The following is a 23,767-nucleotide window of genomic DNA, read 5'->3' as shown; positions in this document are numbered from 1 at the left end:
GAGCCCAAAGACTGCATGCCAGCGGTTGCTAAGCTTTCCTTTGGTGTCTGTGAAAGGGGTGCTGCTGCCTGCCTACGTTTGTTGTGCAGGGAGATAAAGGAAGGGCGAGAAACAGTTCTTTAATTTATCGAGTTCTTTTCCCATAAGAGTGCAAACCAAAATTAATTTTAGACTGTCATAAAGGATAAAAGGCATTTATTTGGACAAAAGGGAGCTGCAGCCCAGGAGGCACAGATTCAGGCAGCAACCTAAGTTTTGTTTCACTGAGGAAAGGGGAAGCTGCCTTTGATAGCAAAAGTTCCTATCCAGGTTCTCAATTAGGTCCATTTTATGTAAATGAGGTATCCAAATTGTGCAGTTCTGATTGGACGGGGCAGGTTGTCAGTCCTGTTGATAGAGGAAACCAGGGTTTCCCTGCAGTGGTTGACTCAGAGGCATAAACAAGCAGGGCCCAGAGTTCACTCTGAGATTCTTTCTGGAGTATCTGAGGATCCTGTCAGCAAATGGCCACCAGATTCTTATTCATAAAATCTGGGCCCTTGGTTGACCATGGGGAGTCCATCTCAGCAGACACATTCCTTCTCGGGGTTCATATAAAATGAATCTTTCTTCTTGGGGTCCACAGGAAGAAGGGAGAGGTGTCCTTCTGCCTCTGCCCCCAAGATGCCCACTAGGATTCCCGGTGCTTTGGGGGTGCAGTGGTGGGTCCCACTTTGGGAGGAGGGGAGATTCTGCTCTGATTTTTCTGACTTGGGCTGTGTGAGGAATATATTCAGTATTCCACTTTGGAGCACAATCCTGGGAAGTGATGAACTGCTCTCTCCTGGGAAACCCAAAGCCACCTCTCCTGGAGCCCCTTTCCCCCAGCTCTGCAGATGCCACTGGTGGGAAGCAAGAATGATGGCAGCTGTGGGCTGGTCCTGGAGCGTGCAGTGTGGGAGGCTGTCCGCTGGACTGTCAATACCGACAGTGGTTCGCAATCCTGGCTGACTGTTAGAATGTCCTCAAACTTTAAGCGTTATCACCTGGTTATTTGTTAAAAGTACAATTTCCTGGGCTTCAACTTCAGAACAACAAACTTGCAAAACTTCAGGAAGCCCCATTTATATGCAACACGATGTGAATGATGCCTCCTGGTGTTGTTCCATGTGGCAGGCCTGCTTACCTCAGACTGACTGAAAGGGATTTTTACATTTTTAGCGAGCACTTCAGGCACATTAGCATTGAAAACAAATGTCAACAGTCAAAAAAAAAAAAGTGTGACTGTTGTTTTCTTAATAAATTGGAGGGGTGGGAGATTGATGGTGGCGAAAGGAGCTGAGCTAAATGAGCTCCTCACACTTTCACCCTAACACTGAGTAATTCAAAACCAAATTAGGAAAATAATAGCCAGCACTTATTGAGTAAATTTACTAATGTCTGGTAAGCACTATCCTTTTTCCTTCTTGATAGGCATTGTCCCATTTCATCCTTGCAATAAACTTCACGAGATAAGTATTATTATCTCCATTTTATAAATGAGTGAAATGAACTTCAAAGAACTTCATTCTGGTCTATAGTAAATATTCAAGAAATGTTAACTATTATTATGAGTGTATCTATGAAAATGCTTTTTAAAATATTTATCTATTATTTTAATACCCCAATAAGAACAGCAGCCTTGATGATAGTAATGGTTAGGGCATGAGGATAGGCATTCTTGAAGGGGGTTTTTTGCATAGTCTGAAGGTGATCCTATGGAAAGGAGAGTAAGGAGGTGAGGAGGAGTTGAATCAACAGTGGAGTTGCTTTATCCAGTCAACTTCTTCTTTTTCCCAAGAGTAGGGGAGGGAACTTCATTCTTCTACCTTAAGTCTCAAACTTAGTGGGTTCTGTAGTGTTTGTCTATGTAGGACAATAAGTTGTGGCTTAGTCTATTATTATACTTCTATCAAAAATATATATTCTAGTAAACTCTCAAGTGAACTTTTGGAAAATAATCTATTCATAAATTGTGAACTAGGATAGGGCATGTCCTATAAGAGTCCTTTTCCTGTATGTAAATTTAATCAGAGGCTGAACACTGGCAACTGCTGGGGGTGGGGGAGAGGCTATTTAGAGAATTAGAGTTTCATTTACAATTCCATAATGGCAGAGATCACCGACAGCCTACCAAAATACATTCTCCTCTTCTCCTAGGTCTATGGCTGGACTATATTTTTTTCACCTCATAGTTAGATGTGATTATGTGATGTGGAATTTGAGGGGAGGTGATATGTATCACTTTCAAGTCTGGCCCATAAAACCTTCCAGTCATGTTCCTCTTTTCCTTTCCTCCTTCTGGCTGATACGTGGTGATACTCAGGACAACCTTGGAGCTGTGTGTCGAAGATGGGAGAGCGGTTACCATCCTGGATCCTTCAATGGCTTTGTGGAGCAAGCCACTTCTGATCTGAATTCTCTTTCTGGGCTGTTATGTGAGATGGGATAAACTTCCTCTTAAAATTCCCTGAATGTGGGGGGCTCTATTTATTGCTGCAACCTAGTTTCATCTAACAAATACATTTGTGGTGAGCATTAATCTTTAATCTTTGGTTAACCCTATGCTTTTGTTTGCGGAAACTATTCCATGAAGATCTTGTGTTTTTTTTTTCCTTACTTAAAAGATCTCTAGTTTAGGAAATGGGGACCCTTACTGTGAACACACAGCTTTGAAATTTTTTAAAAAAAAGGAATTTTATAAGCAAATAAGGATTGTTCTTCCTTTTGACAATTTTATGACAAGAAATATTCAACTTGAGGTAAATATCATTGTCTCAGGCTGATGTTTAATGTTAAAAAGAACTAAATTAATTGTAAATACATTTTCATTTTGCAATGTCATTTATGATTATATCTTACCTTCCTATTAACAAAATAATTGAGTAACTACTAATTTCCAGGCTAAGAGCTGAAGGAATATTAGAGAATATAGAGTTTATTCAAGATCATGTATTTAGATCAACACTTTGTGAGGATCTATATATGCCAGGTTCTGGAGATTCAAATATGAATAAGATATTCTCTTAAGAAGTCAAGGAGCACACGAGCTGGTAAATAATTGTTATGACTTTATAAATAGTTCACTTTTTCAGAAGGTGCTTTTCTTATTTTTTAACTAGCACTCTTAGCCAATCCACTAGATTTATAGCAGCTATAAAGATGCTGACAAGATTATTAATTCAGAAAAGCAAGAATTTTGGTCTTGGTCATTGCTCAATAATATTTGTTGAATACTGACTGATGGCAGGGAGTATAATGGGCCACTGAGTCCAGTGACCCATCTGGTACCTGAACCTCCTTTAGAACATCCCCGCCCATTGATAGCTCCTGTTTGAACATCTTTGGAGAAGAAAACAAGTTCACCTCCTGAAATATATCCAACCTTGAATAGACCTTATGTTACAAAGTTCTTCTTTGTAAAGAATGACAGACAAAATGATAATGGGTTATTTTTAAGGAAAAGATAATAGATTCTAATCATTTTCAGCCCTTGCATCATTATCACTAATAAATGTTTCCTGAGTACTCCTCTAGGGCATTGTGCTCAGGGTTGTGGCAAAAGATTGAAAGATTCTTTCAAAGAAAATGTAGTCAGGTTAGGAAGACAAAATACAGGGTGTCCCCCAAAATGTATACACACTTTAACAGCTGGTAGCTCAATTTTGAAGATGAATGTATTTTAAAAAACACCGCCTTTATAATTATTCTGAGTGTGTGTATACATTTTTGGGGGACACCCTACATACACCCCAGGCATGCTTCTGCGTTAGGATCTTTGCACTTGCTGCTTTCTCTGCCTGAAAGCCTCTTGTCCCGGATACAGCGGACACAGCCTGGTTCACTCCCTCATCTCTTCAGGTTTTCCTGAAATGCCACCTTCTCCATGAGGTCTTAGCTAACTACCCTGTTTAAAATTGCACCAGCCCCCAACAACTAGCACTCCCAATTTCCCTTCTCTACTTTATTTTTCTCCTTAACACTTATTTGACATGCCATAAATATGAAAACAAATTTATTAGCTGTTTCCCTTCATTAGAATGTAAGCTTCATGAAGACAGGAATATTTGCCTGTTTTGATAACTGTTAGAAAATAGTCGTCACTCAGTAAGTATTTATTGACTATTGTAGAATGAACATGTACCTGGACATAAAACATAACAATCTAAAGATGTATTTGTTACTGTCAAATGAATAGTACAAATAATGTATGCGCCATCAGCTAGGCGTGACTCCCCTTTCTCCTCAAGTAATAGCTCATTCTGAGATGATTCTTAGGCTTTGAAAAAAGAGAAAGGCTTAGTTTTATTGTATAGTACTTTATTTTCATAACTATGATGATAAAATACTTTTGCTTTTATTAAAAATAGCCTCATATTATAAAAGGGTGCATATGCATTATAGATAACTTGGAAATAGGGAATGTTACAAAGAAGAAAATACATATGATCCATACATCAATATTTAGAGGCAACTACCTTTAACATTTTGATATCGTTCTTTCTAGACTTTTTTTCTAGGCATATATTTATTTTTTTACAAAAAAGGGATTGTACCTTATGTGTTTTGTGTCTTGCTTTTTAAGCATAACATTTCTAATAGTTACATCCTACTATATTACATGGAAGTCTCATAATTTATTATACATTTTTCTTGTTTTTGGATGTTTGCGTTGTTTCTAAAAGTTTATAGTATAAACTATAGTATAGTATAGTAGATGCTATAATGAAGATCTTTATAAATAATTTTTTTGGATACCAAGTATTTCCTTAAGATAAATTTCTAAAATGGGAATTATTGGCCAAAAAATCTGAAGTTTTTTGTTTGTTTTTACTTTTTATAATGAAAATTTTTTAAATAAACAGATGAGTAGGAAGAATACTATCATGAACTTCCATTTTAATCATTTAGATTTTTTAGTAATTAATTTTTGCCATATTTTCTTCACCTATTTTTAAAATAGTTTTTGTAAAAATCCCTAACAACCAAGGACTTTTAAGGGCTGTTTAAAAATCATAATCATATTACAGTGTTCACACATAATAAAACATAATAATTCTTAATATCATGTTTGACTTTTCCTAATTGTCTCAAAACATCTTTTTACAGTTGATTTGTTTGAAACAGGATTCAAATAAGGTCCTTTGACGTGGTTGTTGTCTCTTAAATCCCTTTTAACTTTTAATACTCCCCCCACCCCCATGCCATTTCTTAAAGAAATGAAGAATCAGTCTCATAGAATTTCCACACTCTAGTTTTATCTGATTGCATTCTGGTGGAGTTATTTAATACATTCTTCTATCCTTTATATTTTCTGTAACTTCAGAGCAGTGGTTCTCAACTTTAGTGTATATCAGAATCACCAGGAGGTTTTGTTAAAACAGAAATTGCTGCTACAGTAAATCTGGGAGAGCAGGAGAATGTGGGTTCTAACGTGTTTCCAGATGATGCTAACGGACAACAGTCCACACTTTGAGAATCACTTCGTTAGAGGGAAGATTAGATCCCTTTAAAAGAATGGTTAGATTCACAACTTTAAATATATATATTTAGAAATGTATAACAGGGTGACTAGTTAATAATACTGCATTGTATGTTTGAAAGTTGCTAAGAGAGTAGATCCTAAAAGTTCTCATCACAAGAAAAAAATATAGTAACAATGTGTAGTGATGGATGTGAACTAGACTTATCGTGGTGATCATAAATATTGAGTCATGTTGTAACCCTGAAACTAATAAAGGTTATGTCAGTTATATTTCAACTAAAATATTGGTTTCAATTTAAGTATTGGTTTTGTTATTAGGATTGTTTCTTCTTTTATCTTTCAACTTTAAAAAAATATATATATCTTTATTGACTCAGAGAGGAAGGGAGAGGGAGAGAGAGATAGAAAAATCAATGATGAGAGAGAATCATTGATTGGCTGCCTCCTGCATGTCTCCCACCGGGGATTGAGCCTACAACCCAGGCATGTGCCCTTGACTGGAATCGAACCCAGGACCCTTTAATCCTCAGGGCAACACTCTATCCACTGAGGAGCCAAACCAGCTAGGGCTCAACTTTTTATTGTGAAAAATTTCAGTCTTACAGAAAAGTTGAAAGGCTTTTGCTTTCCAAAAAGGCGTGAATGTAGCAGTGTATGAGTTTGTTATTTTACCACATCCTGTCCTGAAGCAAGTATTATTATTTTTATTCTTTATTGATTGAAGTATTACATATGTCTTCTTTCCCCCCCATTGACCTCTCCCCAGCCACTCCCACCCGCAGCACATGCCCTCACCCGCCCTAGTGTCTGTATTCACTGGTTATGCTTATATGCATGCATACAAGTCCTTTGGTTGATCTCTTACCGCCCCCTCCATCTCCCCAGGTGAGTATAATTGAAACAAATTTTTATTCATTTGCTGGATGGGAAAAAAGGATTTCTTACTGTTAATTTATTTTAAAATTATTGAGTTACTGGTGAGGTTTTAATTTAAAGTAGTTTATTAGTCATTTCTCAGCCTTGGTTCTATAAATTGTTCATCTTCTTTATCCATTTTTTAAATTAAGATTTTTAGTGTACCTTAAAATCAATATCTATGGGCTCATTTCATATTAAAGATAATTGTTCCTTCTCATATTTGTAACATTTTTCCAACTTATTGATTTATTTTTCTCCAGATTATTATTTAAGACTTTTAAAATTTAGGTTTATTTTTTAAGTCTTTATTGTTGTAAGTATTACATGAGTCCCCTTTTTATCCCCATTGACCTCTTCCATCCTGCCCCCACCGCCCACTCCAAGCCCTCCCCACCCCATTGTCTGTGTCTGTATATACATACAAGTTCATTGGTTGATCCCTTCTAAAAAAAACCTTGAGTTTATTTGTCATCAAATCATTTTTTGTTTGTTTGTTTTTATTACTTTCTTCTATTACTTTGGAGAATCCTTTCCAATATGGGATAACTATTCACTTACATTTTCTTCTGGTTTTTATTTAGTTACTTGTTTGTTTGCTAATTATTATAGCTAATGTGGTATCCAAATGAAATGTATTTGTGTGTCCTAGGAGGGTTATTTTGGGCCGCCTACTTGCCGAGTACAATAGAATTTTGGGGGGAGCTCCTCAATGCCTAGACCTACTGTTGGAGGGACAGTCCAATATGCATCAGATAATTTATCTGTGAACCATGGAAACATTTGAAAAGGTAACTCAGACAATACACTGAAGAGTAATTTGTCACAAGTAATTGCAGGCAGTCCAAAAGAGCTGGGAGAGTCTATGAATCATGACGTAGGAACTATGAAGGGCAGGCATTTGAGTCCAGCCAGCAGCTATTATTGAGCAAGCTGGTCCTCAAATGAGATACAAATTTTATGCCAAGAAGGGCAAGTCTACAGAGCAAATCATGCTGGTTTCTATCCTAGCTTCTGAAATATAAGACATTTTTTTCATCGATCTTTGCTCTCCCATTTTTCGCATTCTTTTCGTTTTGTCTTGTATCCTTAACTCTTGATTGTACTAAATCATCTGTGGTATCTATAGGTGTGAAAAGTTTCGCTTCTGCAATTTACAGGAGCTACTGGGGATGCAAAACAAGTGGCAACACGGCACAAATTGAAATAGAAATCTACCATTATTGGGGTTCAGTGTGACTTAAAAAGGTGCATAGATGTTAGACATCTGTTATTTCTAATTGACAAATAAAAATGCAGCTTCAGTTAATAAAAGCGCTTTAACCATCATATGGCCTCTAAGAAAAAGGTTGACAGATAACCTCTTTCCCAAGATCTTTGCACTGAGGGATAGAGTGACGGCACTTTTGTGGATTCTTGGAACTGTGAAAATCACTTAGGTGCTAGCTACATCTCTATTATAAATACTCCCAAGAAAATACTGAATTCCAAAGGAGGGAAGTATTTATATAATTCATTAAGCAACTGTGGTGATGAAATTCCTGAATATACTTTATTTAATTGTTACTAATGTCCGAAACATAGTTATTATTATTCCCATTTTACTGATAAGGAAATCGAGTTGCAGAGAAATTGAGTAACTCATCCAAAGTGATATGGCTGTTTAAATGGATAAACTGCAATTCAAACTGAGATCTGTATAAGCCCAAAGCGTGGGTTTTCTCTTCCACTCTATTCCTTGTGTGAACTTTTCTCTAAAGCCAAACATCAAAATTTAAAAGAAACATTGCTGTTTCTTTAAAAAAAATATTTTTATTGATGTCAGAAAGGAAGGGAGAGGGTGAGAGAGATAGAAACATCAGTGATGAGAGGGAACAGCTGCCTCCTGCACGCCCCACACTGGGGATCAAGCTACAACCCCGGCATGTGCCCTTGACTAGAATCGAACCCAAGACCCTTCAGTCTGCAGGCCAATGCGCCACCCACTGAGCCAAACCAGCTAGGGCTCATCATTGATGTTTCTACTTCCTTCTTCCTTCCTTCCTCTGAAATAAATAAAAATATATTAAAAAGTATAAAAAGGGTAAAATTATTATTTTTTAAAAAAAATATATTTTATTGAGTTTTTACAGAGAGGAAGGGAGAGGGACAGAGAGTTAGAAACATTGATGAGAGAGAAACATTGATCAGCTGCCTCCCGCACACTCCCCACTGGGAATGTGCCCGCAACCAAGGTACATGCCCTTGACCGGAATCGAACCTGGGACCCCCTAGTCCACAGGCCAACACCCTATCCACTGAGCTAAACCGGCCAGGGCGGTAAAATTATTTTAATAATATATCATTTATCCCAATAGATCTAAAATATTATTTGAACACATAATGAATATGAAAATGATTAATGATATGTTTCACTTACAGCACATCTCATTTGGACTAACCACATTTCCAGTGCTCTGTAGCCACATGTGGCTGGCAGCTTCCATATTGAGCAATATATGAGAAGAATATACACATATCTCCTCAGTAAGACCTATTTATTCGGGAATTTCTTTTCCACTTGGAAACCAAGCCCAACACTTACCTGTTCTTTGAGTTTGTCAAAAGCTATTGTTTTTCTTCATTACATGAAGGAATTTCCCATTCTTCCAACTATGACAGACTCGATTTGTTAGGATAAATTGATCAGCAAATTTGCTTTAGTATCTGAGGGATTTTGCATTGAGTAATTTATTAACAAACATGAAATTTGCTCAATAAATGTCAAGTAAACAAGAGAGTAAAAGATCTCAGCTTTTCAAACTGATAATTAATGATCTAAGGCATAGTGGTAAAGTGTTTATAAATTCAACCCAATGAGTAGTTTATTAGAATTATTGATTTGCTGTTGTGATACAGTAATTTCATTTAAGGAGCATCTGTATATAAAATTTGTAGGGGGTTGGAATGGAGGGCAGTGTGGAGATTAAAAATGATATTCTTAGAGAGCTCTGAATGTAGGGTTGGATATGTCTAATGAATATGGCATATAACAGGTGTTTTAGTCAGCTCAGGCTGCCATAAAAATATACCATCGACTGGGTGGCTTAAACAATATAAATTTATTTTCAGTTCTGGTGCCTGGGAAGTCCAAGGTGCAAATGCTGGCCAACTTGTTTTTTGGTGAGAGCTCTCTTCTGACTTGTCAACTGCTGTCTTCTCCTTGTAGTCTCACACGGCATAGACAGCAAGCCTTCTGGTGTCTCCTCTTAAAAGGACATGAATTCTATTGGTGTAGGGCCCTACCCTTATGACCCCATTTAACCTTAACTACTTCTGTAAAAGCTCCATCTCTAAATATTTTCGCCTTGGAGGTCAGGGTTTCAACATATGATGGGGGGACATAACTCAGTCTTTAGCAACAAGTCTCAGAGATAGATTAAGAGGTTCCTTTATATCCTCATGTTTACTGTGCAACTTTTAAAAATAATATAACAGAATCAAACAGCATCAGAGCCAAAAGGGACTTTTTGAGCTTTATCCAAAAAGACTTTGAAGTGATCTAGTATCTACAGGTCCTCAGTAATTTAATTAGTTACAGAAATACATTAAGCATCTAGGACTCCTGTCTCCCTTTGTAGTGTTCTTTCTATTATTTCATTGTTCAATCATTCATTCATTTGCTCACAAAACTGAAATTGAGCACTTACTGGGGAAACAAGGATCTAGACCTAGCCTTCAAGGAAAGTAGCCCAGCTCTTTTTCATCCCAATACTAGTCTCAGTAGAGAATATATTAGACCATACCTAGCATTAATATTAATAATAAAAGATATTAGCCCTTAAGCATCAAAAGTATATCAGGCTATGCCAACCTCTTTACATACATTATCTATTTTAATCCTTACAATAAGTTTGCGAATACTTATGACTTGTTTTATAGATGAGGAAAAGTAACTTAACCAAGGTCATGGAAACAGCTTGAAAAGTGGCTACACCACCTGATTCAGATTTCAAAGCCCAGGTTTTTCCAGGTGTAATGGAGATATTTTCTTTGGGACTTGTCAATACATCATATGAATATTATTAGCTTTTGAGACTGAGCCAGTATATTGGACACAGCATCAACATTTTAAAGCTCAAGTTAAAATTTTCTAGCTCTAGAGCTGGGGAAAGGGGCCTGTTTGCACAACCTTGAGAAGAAGGTTTGCCTGTTTTGAATGATAGGAAACTTAGGTACATAGAGTCAAGTTTTTCTTAGGCCAGTCATCTTGGAGGTGTAAAACCAGTATTAGAATCTGTATTTGCTGACTCTACTGCTCTGGGTACCCTGAGAGAAATTACTGAGATTGTGGCAAGCCTATGTTTTCTAGACGTTTTCTGAAGGCGGTTGTCTGCAAGTCCTGTCTTTTAAAAGTGATATAAGCTTCTCTACTAGACAGGCAAAGGACTGTGGTGGAGCCACAGGAGTCCCAAAGACCATCAGTTTGTGAATCAAAGAGGCCTACTGAATTGGATGCTTCATCAGAAGAGACAGGATGGGGATGACAAGTGGGTTGGAAGCAGAAAGACTACACCAGCTCAGTCAGCTCCAGTAGAGATATGATACTTGCCGAAGAGATTTCCTCAGACAGCAAGTCCCCTTTTATAGGCACTTTGTGGCCTTCACCCTGAGTGGGGAGGGAGTAGTGCAGGTTTCTGAGCCAGATTGGCCACCTGTCACCCCTTATCACCATTTTATTTGGTTAACACCTAGCCCCACAGGGGCCCTGTGGTGAAGTCCGTATTTGTCATGTCTTCTGTAAGGTTCGGCTTGACTCTTGACAACACCAGTTTTTCATGGTGTTTCATCTAGTTGGGGTCTAAGTCAGCCATCTTCCAGGTGGTTGATAATGCTGGTGTGCAGCACTAATGAGGGAGCTGTTTCCACTGATCTCCGTGACTCTGTTGTGGGTATTGGTGGAAGTTCCAGGGCCTGTATATGTGACATTTGCAGAGAGCTTTGTTCATTCAGTGAGTCTGCGGAGCACCTATTCTGTGTCAGATAATGCTTCAGAGGCTGGCGTGACACCAGGGAACAAAACAGACGATGATACCTGCCATTATGGAACTTACTTGGAGTTGGGATAGGGATGGAGAGAAGATAGTGAAAAAAAAAAAAAAAAAAAAACCACAAAAAACAATACGTAATTAGTATGTTAAAAGGTGATAAGTATATAAAAATAAGAAGGGAAGCAAGTAAGGGAGTTGGGCTGGGTTGCAATTTTAAATAGAGTAGTCATTAGATTTAAAATCATTTATTAGAAATAGCAATTAAGAAAGGTAGAATTAGAAAAAAATAGAGTACGGAAGAGGTATGGGAAAGGGTCAGATTACAACCTTAAATTGAGTGCTCATTAGAATTAGACATATTCAGGTCAATATGACTTTCACAAAGCAACTTCATATCATTATTTTCATTGTATATGTTAGAAAGTAGAATCTTGCAGATTCTGCTTTAATTTATGTTTCTCTTCTTGTCTCATCCCTTCTTCATTTCCCCTTTTTCTTTCTTTCCCCTTCCCTTTCTGTTTCTTCTCCCAATCTTCCATTTCCTTGAAACAGAAAAAATTAGAAGCCATGGTGCTTGTCCTCAAGAAACTTACAATCCTGTCAAGGAATAAAGAAGGCCTCAATAAAACAATGTGAGAGCAATATGTCAATGGTAATATGAATAAGCCATGTTCTTTAAAATGACTGATATATGAATGATCAAAACAATTGGAATTACTTAGTGGGAGGAGGCAAGTTCATTTGGGTCTAGGTTGAAGAAACTAATGGTAGAAAGATGGGTAAACATCTTGAGGACTCTCATAGACAAGTACTTGGAGACAGAATTTATCAAGATGTGTTCAAGGACTGGTAGAGAGATTAGCTCAGATGGAGTGGACAGATTTAGTTGGATAAATTATATTGGAGGAATAATGGAGTGGAGGAGTATAAATTAAGTGTAACTTAATGATGTAGAATGCTGGTCTGAGGGGGTTAGAATTTTTTATATACTTTATTGAAAAGCTGAGAAAATAGACCTTGGAACTCTGAATCTTAGTTAAACCACTGAACCATGATGAGTAAAAAGATGACCTCTTTAACTTAACTAAAAATCAGACAGCACTTACTGTTCCCAGACTTCTGATTTATTACATAAATTAGAATATAGAATATTATATAAATTTAAAATACATACTATTATATCTATATAATATAGGTAAAGAATATTTAGTGTATACATGGTATATTTTATAGTATATGTAAAGTATTTAAAATATATACTTTATATATAGTATATACAGCATATACTAAGGTAAAGTAGATATATTTAGAATATATATATATATATATATATATATATGGAGAGAGAGAGAGAGGGAGAGAAAGAATATGGGTTTATATTTATATACTAGTGGCCCGATGCACGAATTCGTGCACATTGAAAGGAAATTAATTAGAAGAAATATTCTAATACCGCTATTTGACCTTTCTCTATAATAGAAGTGTCAACTAAATTCACGATCAACAATAACAGATGGAAACACACATGTGCGATTGGCGCCAGCGAGAGCTTTATATGTATCATGCATGTGTGAATCAACTTAGTCTTTTATATATATATAGAATAAACTTGCTTAATTAGACCTGCTTTCTGATTTAGCTTAACTTTTTCCAGCCCAGTGAAGCACCCCAGCTTCTCTTTCAGGTAATTGTCAGCAACACAGTTGTAAATATCAACATGAAGCAGATTATTGTTATAGATCACGCAGGGAAAACAAAGGGTAAAATATTTAACTGCAGCAGTGTTTGACTATATTCAGCACACTGAGAAAACCTGAAGTCATTTTCAAGGTCCACCATTTCTTACTTCTTTTCAGTTGGGTCAAGTTTCTAAGCTTTCTAAATCTCTGTTTTTCGGCTAAAAAAATAATAGGATTCCACTGAGCCTCCTGTCTACCTATTCTAGGACTTCTGTGAGGATCAAATGAGACGAGGCACAGGAAAATGCTTCACAGACATCTGGTTAAAGGGTAAAATATTTCCACCTGGCTCTAAAGCAAGTCGTGTTCCTGGGCTGAAGAAATTCCAAGGAGGCTAGGCGCTAGGGAGAGGAAGCCAGGCATTGCGATGTGATATCATTACCCAGTGCCCACAGCCACTGTTTCCAGGCTGGGCTGGGCTGTGGGCCGCATTTTGCACCATGGGGTCTCGGCAGCGTTGGTTGGGATTTGGTGGGGTGTCACTCTGGGGTGGTGGCAGGGCCTGTGTCTCACTTGGGGGAAGCCGAGTGTTGCCTTGTCAGTGCCAAGTCCGTGGTGCCATTTCTCTGCAAATGGCCAGTGTGCGTCATGGCAGCTCCTGCATTGAGCGTCTGCCCCCTACTGGTCAGTGCACATCATAGTGATTGGTCAGACGTCACTATGCATATTAGCCTTAGCATATTAGCCTTTTCTAAATATAGGTAGATGTAGTTTCTTTTTAGTGACATCCATTTTCACTCCCTCACCCTCTTTTTTACAATCTCACTCTGTTGCCTGTTGACTTTCTCTCTTTGGTAGTGTTCTTAGTTTGATGTTTCTTTTATAGTCAACTGACTGTACTGACTATCTTTGAAATTAAGGAAAAAGTTCAAGATTGAGAGTATCTTTCAAAGAACAGAAACAGAATTTAGAATGGGGTGCCCTTAACCTCCACCTAAATGTCCCTTTCAGCAATGCAGTAATAGAGTTCTTTCTACTTCAATTCCTACTTATTATAGTCTTTATGTTTCTGCCCATTCATTTCCTGCAGCTTCCGAGTTGACTTTTCAATGGACCATCTGAACAGTTTACCATACACCCCATCACTGAGCACTTTTCATATGCAGCTTCCCAAGAGGGGAATTCCTTCTTCTTGGCTACATGATCCAGGTTTATTTCTCTCTAGATACATCTTAAAATATCTTATTTGTGGGTGTTCTAAATTTTTATTTCTTTCTTATTTTCAGGACTGTTTCTGCTACGGGTGTATTATTCATTGCCATGGTGCTTGTGACAATGATAGAAAAGTAAAAATGCTCAGTGGATCCTTTGAGTTTACTTACGGTTTCATTCTGTGTTACTGCTGATTCCTAGTTTTTCTGGCTGATGATCAGATGGGACAGTAGTAATGCAGGAAAAAAGAAAAAGCCATGCAAATCCCACTTAACCAATTATTTCTGAAGAATATCCAAATAATATATAAAATGAACATATTAAAAGTTACATTAGAGAAGGATATGGAATGGTGTAGAAGGATATTCAGGATATAATGTTAGATGAAAAATGAGGTAACAAAACAGGACGTAATGTATCTGCACAGAAAAAAAGATATCACAATTTGCATAAAAGTTATTCTAGATGGTGGAATTCCCAGTGATTTCTTTCTTTTTCTTTTCTTTTGTCTGTGTTTTCTACAATTGACATGTATTCTCTATATAACAAGGAGAAAAAATAAATGTTACTTCTCTATAAAAGGTAACCTTGGCTGATTATCACACAAATTTAAATTTCCAAACAAGAGTGCTCTAGTTGAAATGCCTACCTTAAAAGTAAACAAAAATAAACCATCTACCACTTAAACCTCTATCTTCCACCAAAGTTGCTGAAAAGCCTACAATGAACTCATTTGAGTTTATTCATTTGTTCATATATCATTTGTTTAACAAGAATTTATTAAGCACTTCTCTGCATAAAGCACTGTGCTGTGCTGAACTACTGGCTTAGGTAAAGTATTATCATTGTCCTTGGGGCCTTAATGTCTGATGGTTGGGTATACATTTGACTATAATATGAGGCAAAATGAGAAAAGAACAAAAATGATATGGGGAGGCAGTCTCCATTTCTGCACCTATTCACGTGCAGATCATGGGAGATATTATAATTTAGAATTTTCATTTAAAAAAAATACAGTATCTATAGTTAATTATAACATTAGTTAACACTTATAAAGCATATACTGTGCTGTCAATAACCAGTTCTCAAAGTGTTCTTTGGGATCCCTGAGACTTTTTCAGGAGGTCTATAAGGTCCAAACAATAGTCATAATAATACTAAGACATTATTTGCTTATTTTGCTGTGTTGACATTTGCACCAATGGTGCAAAAGCAATAGTGGGTAAAACTGTTGATGTCGTAACATGAATCAAAATAGTCACACCAAAATCTGCCACTAATGTATCGTTGTATTTATCATTGCCATGGGAAAATGGGAAAACAATGTTAGTTTCACTTAAGAATGCCTTGGTGAAGCAATAAAAATTATTTTGTTAAATCTAGACCCTTGAGTTCACACCTATTCAATAATGCACATGACAAAATTGGAAATAAATATAAAGCACTTCCGAAGCACACCAAAGCATGATGATTGTCTTGTGTGAGTGAGTGGCCACTTTTTCTCATGGAACACCATTTTTGCTTAAATGCACAACTGACAGGGGAACCACATTTATTAAAAAATGGTATTTGGCAGACATTTTCTAAAAAGTGAATGAAGTGAGCTTGTCACTTCAAGGAAAAACAACTGACAATATTTGTTGCCAATGATAAAATTTGAACTTTCATGTGAAAATTAGAATTTTGGAAGATTTGTGTCTGGCTCTGTGAACTTGTCAGCTTCCCCAAAGCTAAAGACCTTCCAGGGAGATTGGAGTACTATTAACGAATGTGACTTTTTTCACATTGTGTAATGAAATGTTTCCATTCAAAGTACAAGATAGACCAGTGTATTTTAATGCAAGAGTCTGGAAACTTTATTGATATCATTCCAGATGCTGCATCTCAACTAATCTAACTACTACTTGTCAGATTGGTAGAGTCAGAGAAAAATATCCACAGTTATATGAAAAGACTATTAAAATACTCATCGCTTGTCCAACTACATGTTTGTGTGAGACCAGATTTTCTTTGTAAATTCCCATCAAAACAACATACAGCAATAGGCGTTAAAGCCAGATGTTAAAGAGATTTATGTAAATGGAAAACAATGTCACTCTTCTCACTACTTTTTGGGGGGGGGGAATATAGTTTTTCTTCCCCATAAAATGTATTATTTACATTAATATATCATGCAATATATAACACAGTTTATTGTTGTTACTTTTAAATAAACTAATAAACAAAATTCTCAGTTTAAACTTTGAATATCATAAATATTTATAGCTACAACCCACACACACAAAAGCTCTTCTAAGATATTTTTAAGACAATCAAAGGGCCCTGAAACCAAAAAGTTTGGGAATTGCTACTCTAGACATTACATGAAGCATTTAATGTTTAATCTTCACAACCACTCTTGGTACCACATAGACTCCATTATTTCTTTTTTTAAATATATATTTTATTGATTTTTTACAGAGAGGAAGGGAGAGAGATAGAGAGTTAGAAACATTGATGAGAGAGAAACATCCATTAGCTGCCTCCTGCACACCTGGAGATGCGCCCACAACCAAGGCACATGCCCTTGACTGGAATCGAACCTGGGACTCTTCAGTCCACAGGCTGACCCTCTATCCACTGAGACAAACCGGTTACGGCGACTCCATTATTTCTATTTTACAAGTGAGGAAATGAGTTTGAGAAAGCTTAATAACGTGTCCAAGATCACATAGTTAGTAAAAGAGTGTCATGAACAATTTGTTTTGAATGGGAGTGGGGAGGAAGGAGAAGAGGGTAAATGTCAGTGGCACTAATTGTAACAGTAATAATAGTAGTGACAGTAATAGGAGTAGCAGACGCCACAGTAGGAGTGGTATTAGTAATAGCAGCAGCGATAGCAGTAATAGCTGTTGAATACTTATTACGTGCCAAGAGCTCTTCTAAGTGCTTCACATGCAAAGGCCAGAGGTCAGGCAGCTCCCCATTAGGAAGAAAGAAAGGTGGGTAATGCAGACAAGGTGAATAATCTAAAGAACTAAATTATTAATCATATTTTTAATGTTTTAGGTGTTTCTTAATTTTCTGGAAAAGGAAATAGAAGACTTTGGTTCTATTTGGGTTCAGAAATGATTAGAATCCGCTCTAAAATTCCATAATTTTTTAAAAGCCATGGCTGTTGAAATGTTGAGTTACAGCTTTGTAGCTCATGTGAATATGTATTTTTTAATAGTATTCATAAGAATATAGGATATAGTATAGCATAGCTAAATTATTCTGCAGACTGTGTGAAATATATATGCATTTATATATTTGGGGGAAGTTATTAACGTGGTTAAAGTGAATTTTACAGTATTTTTGTAGTTTGAGAACTTCAACTTTTTATTATGTGCTTTAAAAATCTAGCTCAAATGAATCATTCATTTCTCAGAATTACAGAGGTGCTTTCTCAGAACCACCTGTTCAACAATGAAATATCGCAGGTATCTTTTCTTTCTACAACTATAACTATAAGCCCTTTGAAGGCAAAGAATGGATTTAACTTATGTTTCATATTCCTCACAGCACCCAGGAGTGCAAGCACCCTGATTGTTGAGTGAGTTGCTAATGGCATAGTGCAAAAGTCTGCTTGGAATCAAGCCTCCATGCTCAATGCTATTCTAAGTATCCAGACAACTCTATTCCATTTACATGATCAATGACATGAGATTTGCTCCTTTTGTATTTATTTACATGGTAACCTTGAACTATTTCTGCTGCCACATTTTGAAAGTTGTTTAAGAGACATGTATTCTTCCCTAATTAAAGCTACAGCAGAAATGACTAAAGAGTAAATATGTGCAGTGAGCCCACGTCTGAATAGCATACAGTTTTCTTGGTACATATACTGTTTTGCAGATTCAAGTCCTTAGTTCCATCAGTGAACATGACTGAGTGTGTCCTGTGGGCTAGGATAGATCAGGTGCAGAGAGAAGGCAAAGCAGTTAGTGAACCGGAGAGAGGGCGGGTGGGGTGCGGCTTTACAAGTTGTTTGCTTTGCTGCATCTTTGTGGGCACTGAAAGGAGTGGTAAGAACTGGAAAGTAGGAAAGTGACGGAGAGGATTGGAGTTGTGAGAAACAGGAAGACAATCCCACCTCCCCACCCCATCCTGGAGGCGTTAGGTGTGGACTCCGTGTTTTATGACAGTAGGTGGAGGTAAGAGCACAGAGGGACTGAGGAATTGCTGTCCTTGGAAATCCTGCCTCGTGGCCTGATATTAGAGCATTTATCCAACTCACAGGGGCTCCAAAAGAGATTCAGTGAAAGGGGGCAATGATTTGTTATCTTCCCATTTGATAATCCGTAAAAATAAAGTCAGAGTGGATATTCTTATATTTCTGCTTGACATGGAGGCAGCTCCGACATGGAATAAACTTGATGAAAGAGAATACCTTTTAAACCATATTTACTTTTATTATCTAAGTAGTAATAGGTAGCATTTATTGACCATCTACTATGCACCACCCTTGATGTTAAGCGCTTTTAAATATTATTATTGTTACTCTTATTCTCACTATTGAGAGGGTTAACTTGAAAGGCAGGCAGATAGGGCAGGGGTCCAGGGGAAAACAAAGGCAGGTGGAACATAGGCAGGAGCAGACATGACAGTTTGAGCAGCCTAACCATGGAACCAACCAAGCAGAAATAACAAAATGTTTCTGGACTCAAAGCGGGAGGCATGGGAAAACAAGGGAGGGCCTGCAGTCACAAGGTGTAGGAACGCATAGAAACAGAAAGTTCAGCATAGGGACAGAGAAAGAATACACAGAAACAGGGAAAGTTCAGGTCCCTTGCTGGGCAAGAACAACTGAGGGAATCAATCAGGTGACGACACAGGTAGATCTAGAGCAGGCTTGTAGCAAATATATACCCCTGGACTACAAGGCTTGAGAGGGGCAGCCCGTTATTGGACCCCCCTCCCCGTAAGGGGAGTCTGAATCTGCTTGTAATACGTTTTCCACATTTTTGCTTAAATCTTCTGGTCCACCGAGCTCATTCTTGGGCGTCACGAGACATGACCTCGGGAAAACAACTTGGCTCACCGTTCTGTTCTGGTTATCTCTATGATTATTAACAACAGCTGACATTCATTCAATACTTACCATGTGCCAGGCACTGTTCTAAGAATTTTGCATGTATTAACTCATTTAATTCTAACCACCCTATGAGGTAAGTGCTATTATCTTTCTAATTTTATAGACATTGAAACTAAGGCACAGAAAGGTCAAGCAACTTGCCCAAGCCACTAAGGAGCAGAGCCGAGATGCCATACAAGTACCAAGAGCCTGCTGGATGAATTAATGCATGAAATATGCCAATTAAGTGGCTATTCTTACCAGATACCCCGCATTTTTGTCTGCCTCATCTTCCTCCTTGCTCCCTTATTGACTTACTATAAAACAATTACTTTAAAAATATTTTTATTGATTTCAGAGAGGAAGGGAGAGGGGGAGAGAGAGAGACAGAAACATCAATGATGAGAATTATTGATTGGCTGTCTCTTGCACGCCCCCTACTGGGGATTGAGCTGGGAACCTGGGCATGTGCCCTGACTGGAAATTGAACCCATGACCTCCTGGTTCAGAGGTCGAAGCTCAATCACTGAGCCACGCCAGCCTGCCTAAAAGAATGATTTTTTAACCTACATGGAAAAGTTACACAACTATTCACCTTGCTATTTTTTGTTTTCTCTCATCATCATTCTTAGGCTCTTTGGTAAAGTACTTATATGTTATGAAACATAATGGGAGAAAAAAATATCCTTTTCTAAATTGAATACTTCATTCATGTACTTACCTTAAACAGGTTAGTAGAAAAACACACACACACACACACACACACAAAACCCCACAACTCCCACAGCTTTAAAAAGTTTATAAAAAGTTCTAGAAGACAAGGGAAGGAGGAAAGGAACAAACATTGTTTTAAAACCCCTTCATTCCCAAGCAACATGCTAGATATTTAGGTGTGGTTACCCATCTATTCCTCCCAACAACCCTGGAAGGTATTGCCGATCATCCCTATTTTGTGGCTAAGCTACCTGACGTTAAGAGAATTCAGGCAGAAAGGGGTGGAGCCCAAGACGATCTCTGCCATCTACAATGCCACCACCTTCCTCACAGATACCAGGAACCACGTCTTTGGATTATTTGATCCCAGAAAGTTTCAAACTTGAGAGTTCAAATAGGAAAGTGATGATGCTAAATAGTTTACTAAGGCTGCATTTTACTGGCAAAAAAATAAAATAAAAAATAAATCACTCTTTTATTCCAAACAGCTTCCTGAACCACACAGCTGTTTCCTCCTGAGTCCTTGGTGGCCAAATTAAGCAGCATTTGCCTGAATGCTAATCCTTAGATTATGCATCTCTTAATCAATTTGGCTGTAATTAGGTTGAGCTTACAAATTGCCATTCCAGAAATAATGATGATCTTCAAGAGGCAGAAAGGAAAGCATCAGCATCATTCGTTGCTACCCCGCATCCCTGTGACAACACGCATTGCCTGTGCTGGGTGGCACAGAAAGGGTGGCAAGGGGCATGGTTCTGATTGCATTCCTACAGGCGGGTGAGCAGTGGGCATATAGTAGCATTGCCCTGGGCATGGGTCTTGGTTTAAAGATAGCTTCTGTTCTCACGCTTGCTTCTCTGGCTTGACTCCTATTTAAGACAAAGAATCACATTGATAGCATCCTCATCTTGCTAAGATAACATTGGTTCTTTGAAAGGTTAATACACACAACGATTTTCTTAGTTAAGTGTATTTCCGTTTATATAATGTTTATGTGAGAGTTTAAGGCATTTTGTAGGTATTACCTCAGTCTTACATATGTGAGATAGGAGAAAGTAATTCTTGCAGCTCTGGCCAATAGTATGTGAGGCTAGTGATGAGGGACTGTATTTGTCATTCATCATTGTAGCTCTAGTACCTGGCACAGGGTGCTTAGTAAATACCTATTGTTGAGTCTCTTCTTCCCACCTCAGCTGAGAGTAGGAAATCAGATCTTGGATTGGCCATAGTCAAGGCCAGTTTTCTGCAGACTTATTCCTACCCTTCTGCCCTTTCTTGGTACCACTGACAGTTTAAAAAGAAACAGAGTCAACAGAATTAGTCCTTAGCTCAGTACCTACTAATTCTGTGAGCGACTGAGTTCTCATTGACTGTATTCTCTGACATTTGTGACTTTCTTTTTAAGTTAACTGTCTAACTCTGTAATCACTGTCTGCAGTTTTTAGTCTGTATGTCCGATAATGCCCAGCCTTCCAGGACTGTCTATGCTTACTGCTCAGCTTTGCTTTATTATCACTTGTGCCCCAGTGTGTCAGGGAGTTGGAAACATTTTTTTCCTCAGTGATCTTATGGATGTGGATACTGAAGCCCAGAAAGACTGAGCAAGATGCAGGTTGATCTCCTGCTCACAGAATTGCTATGGGGTGTCCTCTTCCACCATCTCAGGATAATTCACTCAAATAACAGGCATTGTATGCCTCCTTTATCAGGTATTGTTCCAGGTGCAAAGGATATAGAGACGTATATTTAAAAAAAACCCAACCCTATCTTCAAGGAACTCACAGCCAGGAGGAACATAAGCCTGCAACACAACTAATGGCAATTTAGTGTAAGCGCCTATAAGAACTCTGTGAAGGGAGTGACCTATTCAGCCTGAAGGATACAGGAAAAGTTACACAGCGGAGGTGCCACTTGAGGAATAAGCAGGAGTTACTATTCCACTGAGGCAGCCCCTTGGTATAAGGGTGGACATAACTGTGGCATTCTGGCCCAGCCCCAATCCGAGGCAGAGTGATTGATCTCCCCCCCCCCCCCCCACATAAAAATTTAGTTTATTAATCCTCTCATGAAAAATCTTCACAATCACCACAGATAAAGTCACTGAAGAATCTTGACTCCTTCTGTTGTTCAATCTCCAGCTCACTTTTTGGCCAGCACCAACATTGGCCTTTGCAGTCCCCCTGACTTCCTTCATTCTGTTCTTGCGTTCCTTTCTGTTTTCTTGAGGTCTTCTTCTTCTCATATAGGCCATGTCTTGCAAATCTATTTTTGGGTTCATTTTTCTTTGCGTAACCCAAGGAATCATAAATCATGCCAAAGCCAGTGGTCTTGCCACCACCACAGTGGGTTCTGAATCCAAACACAAAGGTGACGTCAGGTGTGGTCTTACACATTTTGGCTAGTTTTTCCCAAATTTCTGTCTTGGGTACTGTTGCCTTCCCAGGGTGAAGGACATCAATGACCATTTGCTTCCGCTGAAGTAGCCTGTTGGTCATGAACTTCCTGGTCCGGATAGTTACCGTGTCATTCATGATGAAGGTTGATGTTCAAGCAGCCAGGGAGGAAAAGAGTGAGTGACCTTTTTTATCTTGGTGTCTTGTAGGCCACTTTGATGAGGTGGTTTGGAACTATGAAATGAGAGCGGTATCTAATAGACACTTTTAAAAATATATGTTTTTATTGATTTTAGAGAGAGAGAGGAAGGGAGAGAGAAAGAAATATAGATGGTTGGCTGCCTCCTGCACGCCCCCTATTGGGGATGAAGCTTGCAACTCGGGCATGTGCCCTGACCAGGAATCGAACCAGTGACCTTTTGGTGCATGGGACGATGTTCTACCAACTGAGCCACACTGGCCAAAGCTAATAGACATTTTTGTTACCCAGCCTATATTTAACAATCTCCCTGTTGAAGACCACACCTTCTACTCTCTCAGTCCGTACATCTCCAGATGCAGGCATGTGGCTTAAGCTTGGCTAATCAATGCCACTGGCCTCAGTGATAGCTGAAGAATGAGCACGTGGCCCAATCAGAGCCAATGAGATGGAAGAGAATTTTCCCTGAAACTTCTGGGAAAGAAACTCATTTTTTTGCTGTACTTTATTCACAAGGAGATGTAAGGTCTGGGCTGCCTACACTGTATTATAAGGGGCACTGGAAACCAACATGGAAGAGGCGATGCTAAGAGAGATGGAAAGTCTGTTCTGATGACATTATTTGGTTCCATATCAAACTGTGCCAGAAGCTAGAACAATTCTTGGCTTTTTCTACTGTGAGAGCTGATGAAGCATCTTTTTGCTTAGGCCAGTTTGGGTTGGATTTTCTGTCTTTATTCACACATGGCTGACGGATCTGGAAATGTTTATTCTGAAGAGGAAAGCATCCAGGAGGAACACAACTACATTCCAAATAATTGAAGGATGTTGGGTAGAAGAATTACCTGAATGTTCTGTGTATCCCCTAGTTTCAGTAGGTAGATGTTTCAGGTGGTCAGATTTCAGATCAACAGAAGGAATAACTTTTTAATTATTAGGGCTCTTTCCCAATGAAAACAGCCAGAGGACTTGATTCAACATTGTACATAGGGAGAAACATGAGAGAGTGAGTGGGGGACATATACAT

At 38.2% G+C, this 23,767-nt stretch overlaps 1 pseudogene; it reads right to left on the bottom strand.

The window, feature by feature from the left end:
- The window catches only part of LOC139002402 (small ribosomal subunit protein eS24-like), a 65,353-nt pseudogene extending 42,674 nt beyond the window's left edge, over positions 1-22,679 (bottom strand).
- Between the last annotated feature and the right edge of the window lie 1,088 nt (positions 22,680-23,767).

The sequence above is a fragment of the Myotis yumanensis genome, unplaced genomic scaffold (genome assembly GCF_028538775.1).
Source record: "Myotis yumanensis isolate MYYU_CA2020_CCGP unplaced genomic scaffold, mMyoYum1.0.hap1 SCAF_2, whole genome shotgun sequence".
NCBI lineage: Eukaryota > Metazoa > Chordata > Mammalia > Chiroptera > Vespertilionidae > Myotis > Myotis yumanensis.
This window is presented reverse-complemented; position numbering and strand designations above follow the sequence as displayed.